At 37.2% G+C, this 13,106-nt stretch overlaps 1 protein-coding gene and 1 pseudogene across 1 annotated transcript in view; one reads left to right on the top strand and one right to left on the bottom strand.

The window, feature by feature from the left end:
* Window positions 1-13,106, top strand: part of LOC150080257 (FAST kinase domain-containing protein 4-like) — a 95,349-nt gene that overhangs the window by 56,739 nt on the left and 25,504 nt on the right. The window lies entirely within an intron of this gene.
* On the bottom strand, window positions 1,396-1,718 carry LOC150080258 (polyubiquitin-like; annotated as a pseudogene).

Below are 13,106 nucleotides of genomic sequence, written 5' to 3'. Positions count from 1 at the left end.
AGGCAATGCCGAGAATTATTATCATTATCATTATTATTATTATTATCAATATCCATATGATGCAAGGAAGCCTGAGCTTATGCTGCACCAGGAAAAAAAAAGTTCCCGAGTAACCCTGAGAGAGAGAGAGAGTCAAAAGTAGAAGGGAATCACCAAGAAAGAGAAGAATGATGAAATCCAGCTCAGGACCCTGGGTGTGCCAAGTCCATACTCACCAGATGTGAGCCCCTGGGGTTAATTAGAAAGAATGCAGAGAAAATAAAAACAACTTTCATTGCAGGAACAACTCAAAAGTGTAATTAAAATCCATTAGATTAAGACAAAGAATTGGAAGCGATGGAACGACTGTTATATGTTTGGATAGAAATTCAAACAAAAAACAAGTTTGATTATGATAGAAACAAAAGCATTAGCAATATTTTATTACGTAATAAAATATGTAAGTATTTTATTACGATAATTTATTGTTTTTGGTAATGTTTTGGTTAGAAATGTGTGTTCAATCTTGGGTGGTCGGCACCTAACCCTATTTTTCCCATAGGGCCTTTTGTTTATATTGCACAAGGGTTTCTAGGAACACAACTATCATGGTATATGAGGACTGACTGTATCTTTAAAGAATCTGTTAAGTTGTTTGTGCCGCTATTCAACATACAGGACAGAAATAAACGGCGGATATGTTACGTCATGTTTGGGAGGAAATTGAGTTCAGATGGGATGTCTGCTATATCACCAATGGCAGTCACATCGAACCAAAATGACTGTTCTAGGTAAAACTTTGTTTTTTCCTACAATATGACAGTTCAATAAATTATATGTCTCCTGAATAAATTTCTATACACTTACGAAGTTGTAAAGTCCTTTCTGAATCACCCTCTATAAATAATTAATAAATTATTAATAAACAAATAAATAAATATTTATATATATATATATATATATATAAATATTTATTTATTTATTCATTCATTCATACATACATATCTAGTTGTCAGCATTATACTGGTAAGGTTTCTTTGAAGAAAATGTAGAATAGCCATAAGTGGTACGATGGCACAGCACACAAAAAATATAGAGATGTAAGTATGCACATTGTAAGATTGAGTCAGAATGACTGAAATTTGAGCACAAAATTGCATAAATATGCATGATTGAATTGAATTTATTAGAGATTAAAAGTTGTTCCATTAAAAGTGATAATTGATTTCATTCCCCACCAGGAAGTTTGGTGGGGAATGAAACATTCCCCACCAAACTTCCTGGTGGGGAATGTTTGGCCTGATGTTTTTATAGTTGCTTTGCTTCCTTTGTGGGAGGCTGTAAGGAAGTAAAGGAATATGTAGCAACAAAGTAATTACTGTTAAAAAATACTCTTATACTTTTCAACACATTTAATTATGTGTGGAGGGCAGATTTAACATTCTCAATGGTATCACTAGGTGCAACTTCTAGTGTAATTGCCTTCCCAGTAAGTGTTTTTATAAAGATTTGCATGCCACCTCTCAGACTTAGAACCAGATGTAAAGTAGATTCTGAATGTTGTAATCTGAGAGAGTACAACCATCTTCTAGTTGTTTGCCAGCAAAGTTCAAGTACTATTGACCAGGTGGGATACCTTCCTTGTCCTGGATTTTGGCTTTTACATTTTCAGTAGTATCACTGGGTTTCACCTCCAGTGCTATGGTTTAACCAGTCAGTGGATTCACAAAAATCTGCATGGTTTTACTTCACCATTGCTAAAATACTCAGACGCAGTTGTTATCCTTTAGAGTTCCCAATAGATGAAGTGGGTGGTGTAAGTTTCAGTCATTGATCTTCAGCAAAAAGAAAAAAAACCACCAAACTTCTCATAAGTCACCTTACAGGTCCAGTGTGATAGCAAGATCTTTCCATCCCTCCTCCACATGCGCACACACTCTACCTCCCAATATAATTGAATGCTGGATGAAAGAAAAAATTTTTAAAGGTAATTATTTTCTTCTGTTGAGAGAACGTTACCTTGGTATTCATAATAAATTAATTAAATTTTAATAACACTAATTAAAGCATTTGCAACAAGTGAATTTTACTGTGTAAAAAAAAGTATTATGATACATAGAACACTTCTGTATGATACTCTCCAGAAATTAAAGCGAAAACAATTTAAAAAATCGAAAATCTTACATTACAGTAAGAAATAATTAAAAATCAAATGAACATAAGTAAAAAATTAATTTAACAAAAAAATTGCAAAACGATTTTCCTTCCTGAAGCCGACAATGCTTTTTGACCATATGTTGTAATCACAGGAATGAAAATTACTGAATAGGGGTGAGCATGGAACTTAAATAGGGATTATTTGTCTTTGCACATGCACGTAAAGGACCACGAGTTGGAAATTAGATATGGCCGGCGAACATTAACAGAATTCTCATGTAATTTAATTTCGTTGGTTTCTGCAATTAAGTCTTGTATAATTACGTTGGATACTTAAGTATTTTGGCTTCGTTAGTTAAATAAAAAAGTGTTTTTCATTAACGGCATGAAAGGCTAATTCTGACACTGCTGAACGAGAAGCACGAACAGAAGCCGCATGTTGATTAATACGAAAATTCAGAGATAACTTGATAGAACCCTGATAAGACGTCGCCATCACCGCAAGAAATGTTGTATATTAGGTCATTTATTTGTGTTGCAAACAAGGAAAGGACTGAGTGAGTTTCCATATTGGCCAGCTACAATTTTAAATTCAGTATCTTTAAAGAATCTGTTAAGTTGTTTGTGCCACTGTTCAACATATGGGACAGAAATAAAGTATTTTTTGATATTACCATTGTTGGTTGATTTATTTTTTTGTATTTTATCCTTAGCTTGTACCCTAATTCTGTCTATTGTAGCAAGTGAGTAACTTCTGTTTAAGAATCTGCTGGTTAATATTTGTATTTCTGAGCCCAAAGCAGATTCCGTCGTCGAATATTTATAAGCATTGAGAAAGATAATCGATCTTTTGAAGGTGAACAGGTGATAGCTGTTAAAATGCAGAAGCATGCCGGTCTTTGTAGGTTTTCGATAGATGTTAAACTGGATATTATTCGCATCCCAAGTAAGCTTAAAATTTAGAAAATTTAAAGACTTAGTAATCGTATTCTCCCTCTCCAATGTAAATTTGAGTCTAGAATGAATAATATTAAATGAATGTAAAATGTCTTGGATAGTGCTACTATTGGTAATGACTAGAACATCATTTAAATACCTCCAGTATGTGATATGGGGTAGAAAAGGAATCAAATGTATACGTTAAATTGTAGTAGTAGTAGTGGCATGTGATGCAAGAAAGCAAGTGTATGAGCTTATGCAGCATCACCAAAAAAAAAAAAAAAATCACTCCATTCCCTCCAAATGCCTGTCCAGTTCCTCCTTAAATTTATTCAACCTATCAACTTCCACAACAACAGATGGAAGTTTGTTCCAGCAGTTACCCACCTGCTGGCTAAAGGCTAATTTCCGCACATCTATTCTACATCTGTCTTTTATGCGCCCTTAGGTTTGTAATCTGAACAAGTGGAAGGATCCCATCAGAATTTAGCGTGCTCAACACATTCAAGGCCTTATACACCTCAATCAGATCACCATGCAGGTGCCTAGTCTAGAGCCACTGCAATTTGCAGAACTGAAGCCTCTCTTGGTAAGAGGATCCCTTCATTCCCCTTACCAATCTTGTTGCCCTTCTCTGTACACGCTCAAGCAAATCTACATCCTTCCTAAAATGAGGCCTCCAGACCTGTATGCAGTACTCAAGGCGTGGCCTGACCATTGCCTTATACAGAGGGACAATCACCTCCTTTTCCCTGCTAGCAAAATTTCTATATATCATTGACAAAACCCCATGACTTGCCCTGGCAGCCTGTCTGCATTGCTCATAAAACTTCATATCTGACTGTTGCACAATTACTCCCAGGTCTTTTTCATTTTCTAGCACCTTAAGTGTAGTACCACACAGTTGGTACGTTTCTCTGGGGTTACTTCTACCCATATGCAGTACTTTGCATTTGTCAAGGTTAAACTTCAGTTGCCACTTCTCAGCCCATCTGACCAAATTATCTAGATCCTGTTGCAATAGCACACTGCCATTACTGTTATTAACAACCCTGATAACCTTTGTATCATCTGCAAACTTCGACGCTAAGCCTGATATACTTGCATCAGTATCATTGATAAATATACAAAACAACAGAAGACCCAACACCGAACCCTGTGGGACTCCACTAATAACATTAGTCCACGAAGAGCAGCACCCATTGATTACCACCCTCTGTCTTCTCCCACTCAACCATCCTTTTATCCATTGTAGCAACTTACCCTTAATACCATTCTGCTCCAATTTGTGCAATAGTCTTCCATGTGCAACAGTGTCAAAAGCTTTCCTGAAATCCAAATATTTGATATCAAAATTATTTTTTGCATCTAGTTCCTTTGTAACCACATCATAATATCCTATCAAATTTGTCAGACAAGACTTTCCCTTAACAAACCCATGCTGTCTGAATTATTGCTGCAGTCTTGTCTAGATGATCCTGCAATGCATCTCCAGTGACTCCATTATTTTACTCGGAATAGAAGTTAAACTATCTGGTCTGTAATTACTCGTGTCACTTTGATCCCCCTTTGTGAATTGAGGAGACATTTGCACATCTCCAGTCTGTGGGGACCACCCCTGAGTCCAAGGATGCTCTCATAATTATGGCTAAGGGTTTGCTTAGTTGCTTTGCTGCCTCCTTGTTGAGAGATAGATCTCCAATATTAGGCCACTCCGGCTTAATCCCATAGGCAAAAACCAAAAATTTGTTTATATGCCTTGTCTCGGAAGGTGATATAGTTGGCTTCAACTAAAAGTTTAATTAAGTGAAAATTTTCCTTAATAGGAAACTTCGTATAATTAATCGGAATCAAGTTATTATTTAACATATCCCAAAGAATATAATTTCACAAGAGGTCCTTCAGCTCTGGCAAGAACGCTGGACGACGTCCTCCAAGGGTAGAGTGACGTTCGAAATGCTGCCCAATATTTCAAGGTTGGAGCAGATCCAAAAGTGGCCTAAGCTTGGAGTCTTTCAAGCTATGGTTGTTACAGGACACTGAATTAAACAACGACTGCTTCAACTCGGCCTTGCAGACAGCGATCGCTGTGGCTGCGGGGAGATTGAAGACAGTCAACACAGTTTTGCAATGTCGATTATACAACATACCAAGGCAAAGGCTTCTTAGCCAATTAGGGGTTTCCTCTCCCCATGAGTTGCAACGGCTTTTTGAATCTGAAATTGTATATAAAGTTTTCTTGACATACTTAAAAGTTGTAAATACTATTCGTAGTGCTCAAGGCACTACTTGAACCAAGTAGGTTCAGTTTTTCCCGCATGCTTGCGGATGTTAGTTTTGTGTTGCGACTGCCTGAAGTTGCTGTATTGTTTGTATATTTTGTATATAATATTGTTTGACTTCTAAAATGATGTAAATACACTCTTTAGACTTCAAAATTGAAGTAGTTTTCTTGATTGTGGGTAAGATCAAAGCAATCAGAATTCTATAAATGTTGAGTTACAACGTTGTGTTTATAAGGATAGTAGCGACCTGCCTCCACGGGGCTAGGGATGGTAAACTTCTTGGCGGTAAGACGAGTTCTTGCCGTTAGGAAGGCTAAATAGGTCGAAAGTAGCTAAAATCGCGTTGTTGAGCCTTTGCTCAGGGAACGCTCCAATGAGTGTAAATATGATGATGATGATCCCAAAGGATATCTAATGTGTATTCGATGTATACATTTGTATATAATGAGGTAACATGTAGTGAGAATAAATTATCATTACTGCCAAGTCTACAGTTATTTAGGTTATTAAATGATGTATCGTAGTTCTTAATCCCAAATTGTATCGCCTATTTAAAGGGTTTTATAATGCCATATATATGTCTGACCAAGGATGAAAATGCCAAGTTTCTGTAGGAAACATTAGGCCGAATAGGAAATCCAGGCTTATGTAATTTTACCTGACCAAAAAGTGCAGAAATATTGTATGTTCTGGCCTTCAGTTCCTTTAACTGAGTCATAATAATGTAGTCATTTTTTTGATACGTGGTTAATGTTTTATTGTATTGTTAAGATTCTTAAACAGGGGTTACTCACTTGCTTCAATAAACAAAAAAAAAACTTATTTGCTTGGTGGAGTTCAACTAAACCCAGTACTGGAGGAAAGGGACTTGGGTGTTACGATACAGTCAGACATGAAATTCTCTGAGCATTGTAAACAGGTTGCAAAGAGGGCCCATGGTGTCCTATCGATGATCTATCGAACTTTTGCAAGTAGAGATAGGGACGTGATAATCCCATTATATAAGGCTTATGTTAGACCACACTTGGAATACTGTGTTCAAGTATGGAGACCGCACCTAAAGAAAGACATCGAGCTTCTTGAAAGGGTGCAAAGACGAGTAACTCACCTGGTGAGATCGGCAAAAGGGCGTCCTTATGAAGAAAGACTTCGAATATGTGGGTTGCAGAGTTTGGAAACTAGACACCTTAGAGGAGATTTGATTGAGGTGTTTAAGGCTCTGAGAGGCATCAGTAAATTGAATGAGAATGAAATTTTCAAGATTATAAATGATGCTAGAACTAGGGGACATAAATTCAAGTTACGGGGGGGAAATGTTTAGATTGGACTGCAGGAAGTTTTATTTTAGCCAGCGAGTTATAAATTTCTGGAATAAGTTGCCTTCATGGGTAGTAGAGGCCGACAGTTTGGGGAAATTCAAAGATCATCTGGATAGTACTTTCGGGTAAGGGAAGCGGCATAGGATGATAGGTTTAATTTCCTTTTTTTTTTTTTTTTTTTATTAATTATTATTACTTAGTTTATTTTATTTTTTTGTTTTTATCATTGTTTTGTTCGGTTTTTTTTTTTGGCTGGTGCAGCATAAGCCATAGGCTTTCTTGCACCATGCGGCCATTACTAATACTAGTCATTTTTTTGATACGTGGTTAACGTTTTATTGTATTGTTAAGATTCTTAAACAGGGGTTACTCATTTGCTTCAATAAACAGAATTAAGGTACAAGCTAAGAATAGAATACAAAAAAATACACCAACCAACAATGGTAATATCAAAAAATACTTTATTTCTGTCCCACATGTTGAACAAACAACTTAACAGATTCTTTAAAGATACTGAATTTAAAATTGTAGCCAGGTCAATACGGAAATTACACACTATACTGAACAATTGCTCAGTCCTTTCCTCGTTCACAACACAAATGACCTAGTATACAACATTTCTTGTGGTGATTGTGATGCCTTATCAGGGTTCTATGCAGTTTCAGCAGTGTCAGAATTAGCCTTTCATGCCGTCAATGAAAAACACTTTTTTATTTAACGAAGCCAAAATACTCAAGTGTCCAACGTAATTATACAAGACTATTAATTGCAGAAACCATCGAAATTAAATTACATGAGAATTCTGTTAATGTTCGCCGGCCATATCTAATCTCCAACTCATGGTCCTTTACGTGCATGTGCAAAGACAAATAATCCCTATTTAAGTGCCATGCTCACCCCTATTCAGTAATTTTCATTCCTGTGATTACAACATATGGTCAAAAAGCATTGTCAGCTTCAGAAAGGAAAATCGTTTTGCACTTTTTTCGTTAAATTAATTTTTTATTTAATTTTTTAATTGTATTAAATTGATTTTTAATTGTTTTCATTTGATTTTTAATTATTGTTAATTATTTCTTACTGTAATGTAAGATTTTTGATTTTTTAAATTGTTTTCATTTTAATTTCTGGAGAGTATCATACGGAAGTGTTCTATATATCATATTGAGGTAAACTTCTTATTCTTTAACAAATATTGATATCAATAGAACGTATTGAGCATTATAGCTCTGGTTCATACTATCAATTTCATAATTTTAAGAAGAATTAAAAGTTACTGCATACTTCAGCATCCATGCATATGCATGCGCATACAGTTTTGCAATATATAAGAAAAATTGTATGCACATGCATAAAATTGAAATTTCACACTTAACCATTGTCTTTGCTGGAAAATGGAAGAGATTATTAATTTCAAGTTTATATTTTTTGGCTATAATTTTATTTTGCCTTCAGGAGAATTAAATATTTTTATAATAAATGTGTGAAAAACAACAATTTTAATTATTTAATTTTCTTATTAAAAATAAAAATAGATACAGTAAAGTATGGAAATCGATTAAGAAAATATGTTATGTTGTTATACTGCAAGCATAATTCAAAAAAGCCAAAACCTTGTTTATGTAAATAAAAAACAAAGTTGGTCATCTGACAGGGGTAGTGCAACCTCCCATTGCACGAAACGTGTAATGAGTTAAGTAAGTTAAACTTCCACACAGTAGAACTACTTAATGATAGGCAATTTTACTGAATTCCATATTGAATCCCATCATCAGGCCAGATTTGGAAAGATTTGGTAGCCCTTGCTAACTACAGAGTATAAAATTTGTTCAAGTGGTTCTGTTGTGTGAGAGTTTCACTTAATATAATACTTTTTACCCAATAAAATTTACTTGATAGCAGAATTTCAGATGAGTTGAACACTTATTTTGCATCCATTTTTACAACTGAATGCACATTCGAGAAGGAGAAGAATAGATAAAAGGAGTTGGATTTTTATAACATTAGTGATGGTGATCTTTTCGAATGTACCTATCAGAAAAATGTCCAGTTATGTTAAAGATTGCAGTAAGGGAATGAATCATATCATTAGGATTGCTACTGAACTAAAATCATTGAGATCATTACTAGACTCTGAGATGATTCTTTGGATGGGAGAAGTGCAATTTTCTCACCCAGTCATAAGGGTGGGACCATGTTGGAAATGAGTAACTATAAACTGCCGAGTTTGATTTGTGTAGTGGATAAGATAATGGAGTTGGTGATTAAGAATGCAATACAGAAGTATCTTTATAAGATAAAGTCACAGCATAAAGTCCAAGGAAGTCACAGCATTACTTAATGAAGGGAAACTCTGGCTGAAAAATCTGATTAATTACCATGGTAAATGATTTAGATGCTGGAAAAAAAATTTTGACATTGTACAGGGTTGTTAAAATTAAAGTATCCCTATGTAGAGGGCTCTGGAGCGAGTTCTAAGGCTCATACTGAAGAGATATTTGGACAACAGGTACAATAAAGAATGCACTTGCTTTTTTTTTTTTTTTTTTTTTTGTTAGTTGATTGGCTTCTGTGCCCATAATGCACCTCCCAAAGTTTTTGCATTTTACTCTGATCCAAGTCCGAGGCGGGATTCAAACCTGCGACCTTTGGGTTGCCAGGCAGGCACTTTACTCACCTGGCTAACCTGGTCGGCTGCGCTCGCCATTTATTGGAAAAAGAAGTTAGTTATAACATTTTTCACTATATGGCACCGTGGCAATACAAATCACTTGAACAGCACTACAATTGTTCATTGTGTCCTCCATTTTGGTCAACAACAGTTTCCATTCGAAGAACGGCATTTTATACTGTACAGCAGAACGTAACATGTCAACTGGAATAGCCAGCACATGATGTCTAATGCTGTCTTTTAGATCTGCCAGAGTTTGACATCCTTCCCGATACACCCTGGTTCTTCAAAAAACCCCACAACCAGAAGTTGCATGTTGTTGAGGTCCGGTGATCGGGGTGGCAAAGATGTCTGGACACAACGGCTCTACTCGTTGTTTCCAGAGTCCTCTCCTTATCCACCTATATCTGGTTGAACATCAAGATGTCCTGTCGCTTCAAATTTTGCAATCATTTTGCGGACAGCACAAACAGTCATAGGTTTACGCCTTATGCACTTCTGATGTCGGTATTCTCTGATAGCTGCATTGTTGTTGTTCTGATAGTACAGCTTCACTAATAGTGCCTTTTCCTGCAGCTTTGTTGGCATTGCTGCTGTAGTGCAGGCAAACATCTACTGTATGAGTTTGAAGAGACTGCTTTGCTTTTATACAGTACAGTAGAGCTGAGTAGTGGCACTGTGGCAGTAACTTACGATTATGCAAATAATGTAAGTTATTTGCATAATCGTAACTTAAGATAGTTATGTGCCATACAATGACACAGCACCATATAGTGACAAATTTTGTAACTAATTTTTTTTTCCAATAAATGGTGAGTGCATTCTTTATTGTACCTGTTGTCCAATATTCTCTTCAGTACAAGCCTTAGAACTCGCTCCAGGGTGTTCTACATAGGGATACTTTAATTTTAACAACCCTGTGTATATGTGAATTTTAGTAAAGCTTTTCATTTGGTTCTCTGACAGAGACTGGTGTCCAAATTGGATCATGCTTAGATTACTGGGAAGATCCTGAAGTGTTTTTTTTTTTTTTTTTTTTATGTAAACCCAAAACACGAGAGGTATTAGAACGTATAGTACTTAGTACCATGCTTGGGTTGGAGGTCGAGAGGACGAAAGAAGATATTTGTTGACATTGGACTTGAATTTCTGTAGACTGTAATTTTCAGGAAATACGTATGAAGGAAGGTTGTTCCAGAAAACGGCGTTGAATGAATAAACGAGGAAGATGAAAAGTTGGTTCTGTGAGTTTGAAGTTGGACAGTAAATGGATGTTGGCTGGTGGCGGCACGTGTTCGGACTGTTTTGAAAGAGAGAGCGGGAATTATAGAAGCCAATTCAGAAGAATGGTGTCCATGGAAGTATCTGTAGAAGAGGCATGTAGCAGAAACAGTACATCTATGAGACAGCGAGTGGAGAGACTGTTAGAGATGAAGCGTTAATTAACCTAACTGCCCTCTTCTGAATGGAATCAAGAAGCCTGAGAGAGGTTTTTAGCATTAGCATTAGCATTAGCAGAGGCATATGATGCAAGAAAGCAAGCTTATTCAGCATCAGCCAAAAAAAAAAAAAAGAAAAACACCCACTCCCATTTCACCCCTCCGTTCGTTCGAAATACCTGTCCAGTTGAGCTTTAAATTTGTTTAGGCTATCAACTTCAACAACAAGTGATGGAAGTCGGTTCCACCAACCAACCACCCGCTGGCCAAAGGCAAATTTCCGCACATCTATCCGACATCCGTCCTTCCTCAATTTGAATTTATGCCCTCTGAGGTGATTATTCTGAGAAAGATGAAGAATCCCATTGGCATTGAGCATGCTCAAACCATTCAAAGCCTTATACACCTCTATCAGATCACCTCGCCGGTGCCTAGTCTCCAGACTCTGTAATTTGCAAAACTTAAGCCTTTCTTCGTAAGAGCAACCCTTTGTTCCATTTACTAATCTTGTTGCCCTTCTCTGTACCCGTTCCAGCAGCTCTACATCCTTCTTGAAATGAGGCCTCCAGACCTGTATACAGTACTCAAGATGTGGCCTTACCATTGCCTTATACAAGGGAATAATCACCTCCTTATCCCTGCTAGAAAAATTCCTGTATATCATTGACAAGACACCATGCGCTACTCTTGCAGCTCGTCTGCACTGCTCAGAGAACTTCATATCTGCCTGCACAATTACCCCCAGGTCCTTTTCATTCTCCACCACTGTCAGTGTAGTACCGCAGAGTTGATACGTTGCTCTGGGGTTACTGTTTCCCATATGCAGCACTTTACATTTGTCGATGTTAAACCTCATTTGCCACCTCTCAGCCCATCTGTTCAACCTTTCCAGATCCTGTTGCAGCAGCATAGCATCAGTATTGTCCTTAACGACCCTGCCAACCTTTGTATCATCTGCAAACTTGGACATTAAACTTGATATCCCATCATCAATATCATTCATAAACACCGAAAACAACAACGGACCCAACACTGAACCTTGAGGAACTCCACTAATAACATTAGTCCACGTTGAGCAGTGTCCATTGATTACCACTCTCTGTCTTCTGCCACTCAACCATCCCCTTATCCATAGCAGCAATTTGCCGCCAATGCCACACTGCTCCAATTTGTGCAGCAGTCTTCCATGTGCAACAGTATCAAAAGCCTTTCTAAGATCCAAATATATAATATCAAAGTTATTCCCTGCATCCAGTTCTTTTGTGACTACATCATAGTATCCAATCAAATTGGTCAGGCAAGACCTGCCCTTAACAAAACCATGCTGCGTCTGAGCTATAACTGAATTCTTGTCTAGATGATCCTGCAGTGCTTCTTTAACCAGTGCCTCCATTAATTTACCTGGAACAGAAGTTAAACTAACAGGTCTATAATTACTTGTGTCAGCCTTTGATCCTCCTTTGTGAATTGGGGTTACATTTGCACATCTCCAGTCTATGGGCACCTCCCCTGAGTCCAAAGAAGCTCTCATAATTATGGCTAGGGGTTTGCATACTTCCTTTGCTGCCTCCTTTAATATAACTGGATAGATCCCATCCACCCCAGGTGCCTTTTTTATGTTTATCCTCAACAATCTCTCCTCCACTTTCCTCTCAGTTATTACAAAATCATCCAGCTCACTGCCAATGTTTACTTTACCTACATCATTCTCCTTCCTGAATAACTCCTCATGCGTGAACGTAGATGCAAAATACTCGTTTAGATTGTTAGCCACCTGAGCAGGATCCTTTTGGGGACACCACCCCAGATGTGGGAACAATATTCCATTGCAGGGCGGATTTGCGATTTATACAGAGTGAGCAGCTGTTTGGAAGGAAAGTAACGCCGAGAGCAAAAGAGAAAACCAAGTTTTTTAGATGTAGAGGAAGCACTATTTGTAATGTGCTTGTGCCAAGAGAGATTAGAAGTCAGGGTAATCCCCAAAAGAGATATATTATTTTGCCTAGAAATCGGAGTGCCACTAAAGATAAGCATAGGAGCAGAAGAATCCTTTTTGCGAGATATAAGACAAGACTGAGTTTTAGAAGGGTTGAAATCAACTAAGTTGTCTTTGCCCCACTGGAGAATTACCTGAAGATCGGCATTTAAGGAATTGGTAGCGGATATTCGAGAAGTTGAAGCTGATTGAACAGGGCAAGGTTTCTCAAAATGGAAAGTGGATTGCAATGTGCTATCATCGGCAGAACTATGGATAGGTTTTCCAGTCAATGGAAGAAGGTCATTAATATACAAGAGGAAAAGAGTTGTTGGAAAGAAC

This window comes from Mastigoproctus giganteus, chromosome 9 (genome assembly GCF_048544385.1).
Source record: "Mastigoproctus giganteus isolate SK-2022 chromosome 9, ASM4854438v1, whole genome shotgun sequence".
In the NCBI taxonomy this organism is placed as follows: Eukaryota; Metazoa; Arthropoda; class Arachnida; order Uropygi; family Thelyphonidae; genus Mastigoproctus; species Mastigoproctus giganteus.
This window is presented reverse-complemented; position numbering and strand designations above follow the sequence as displayed.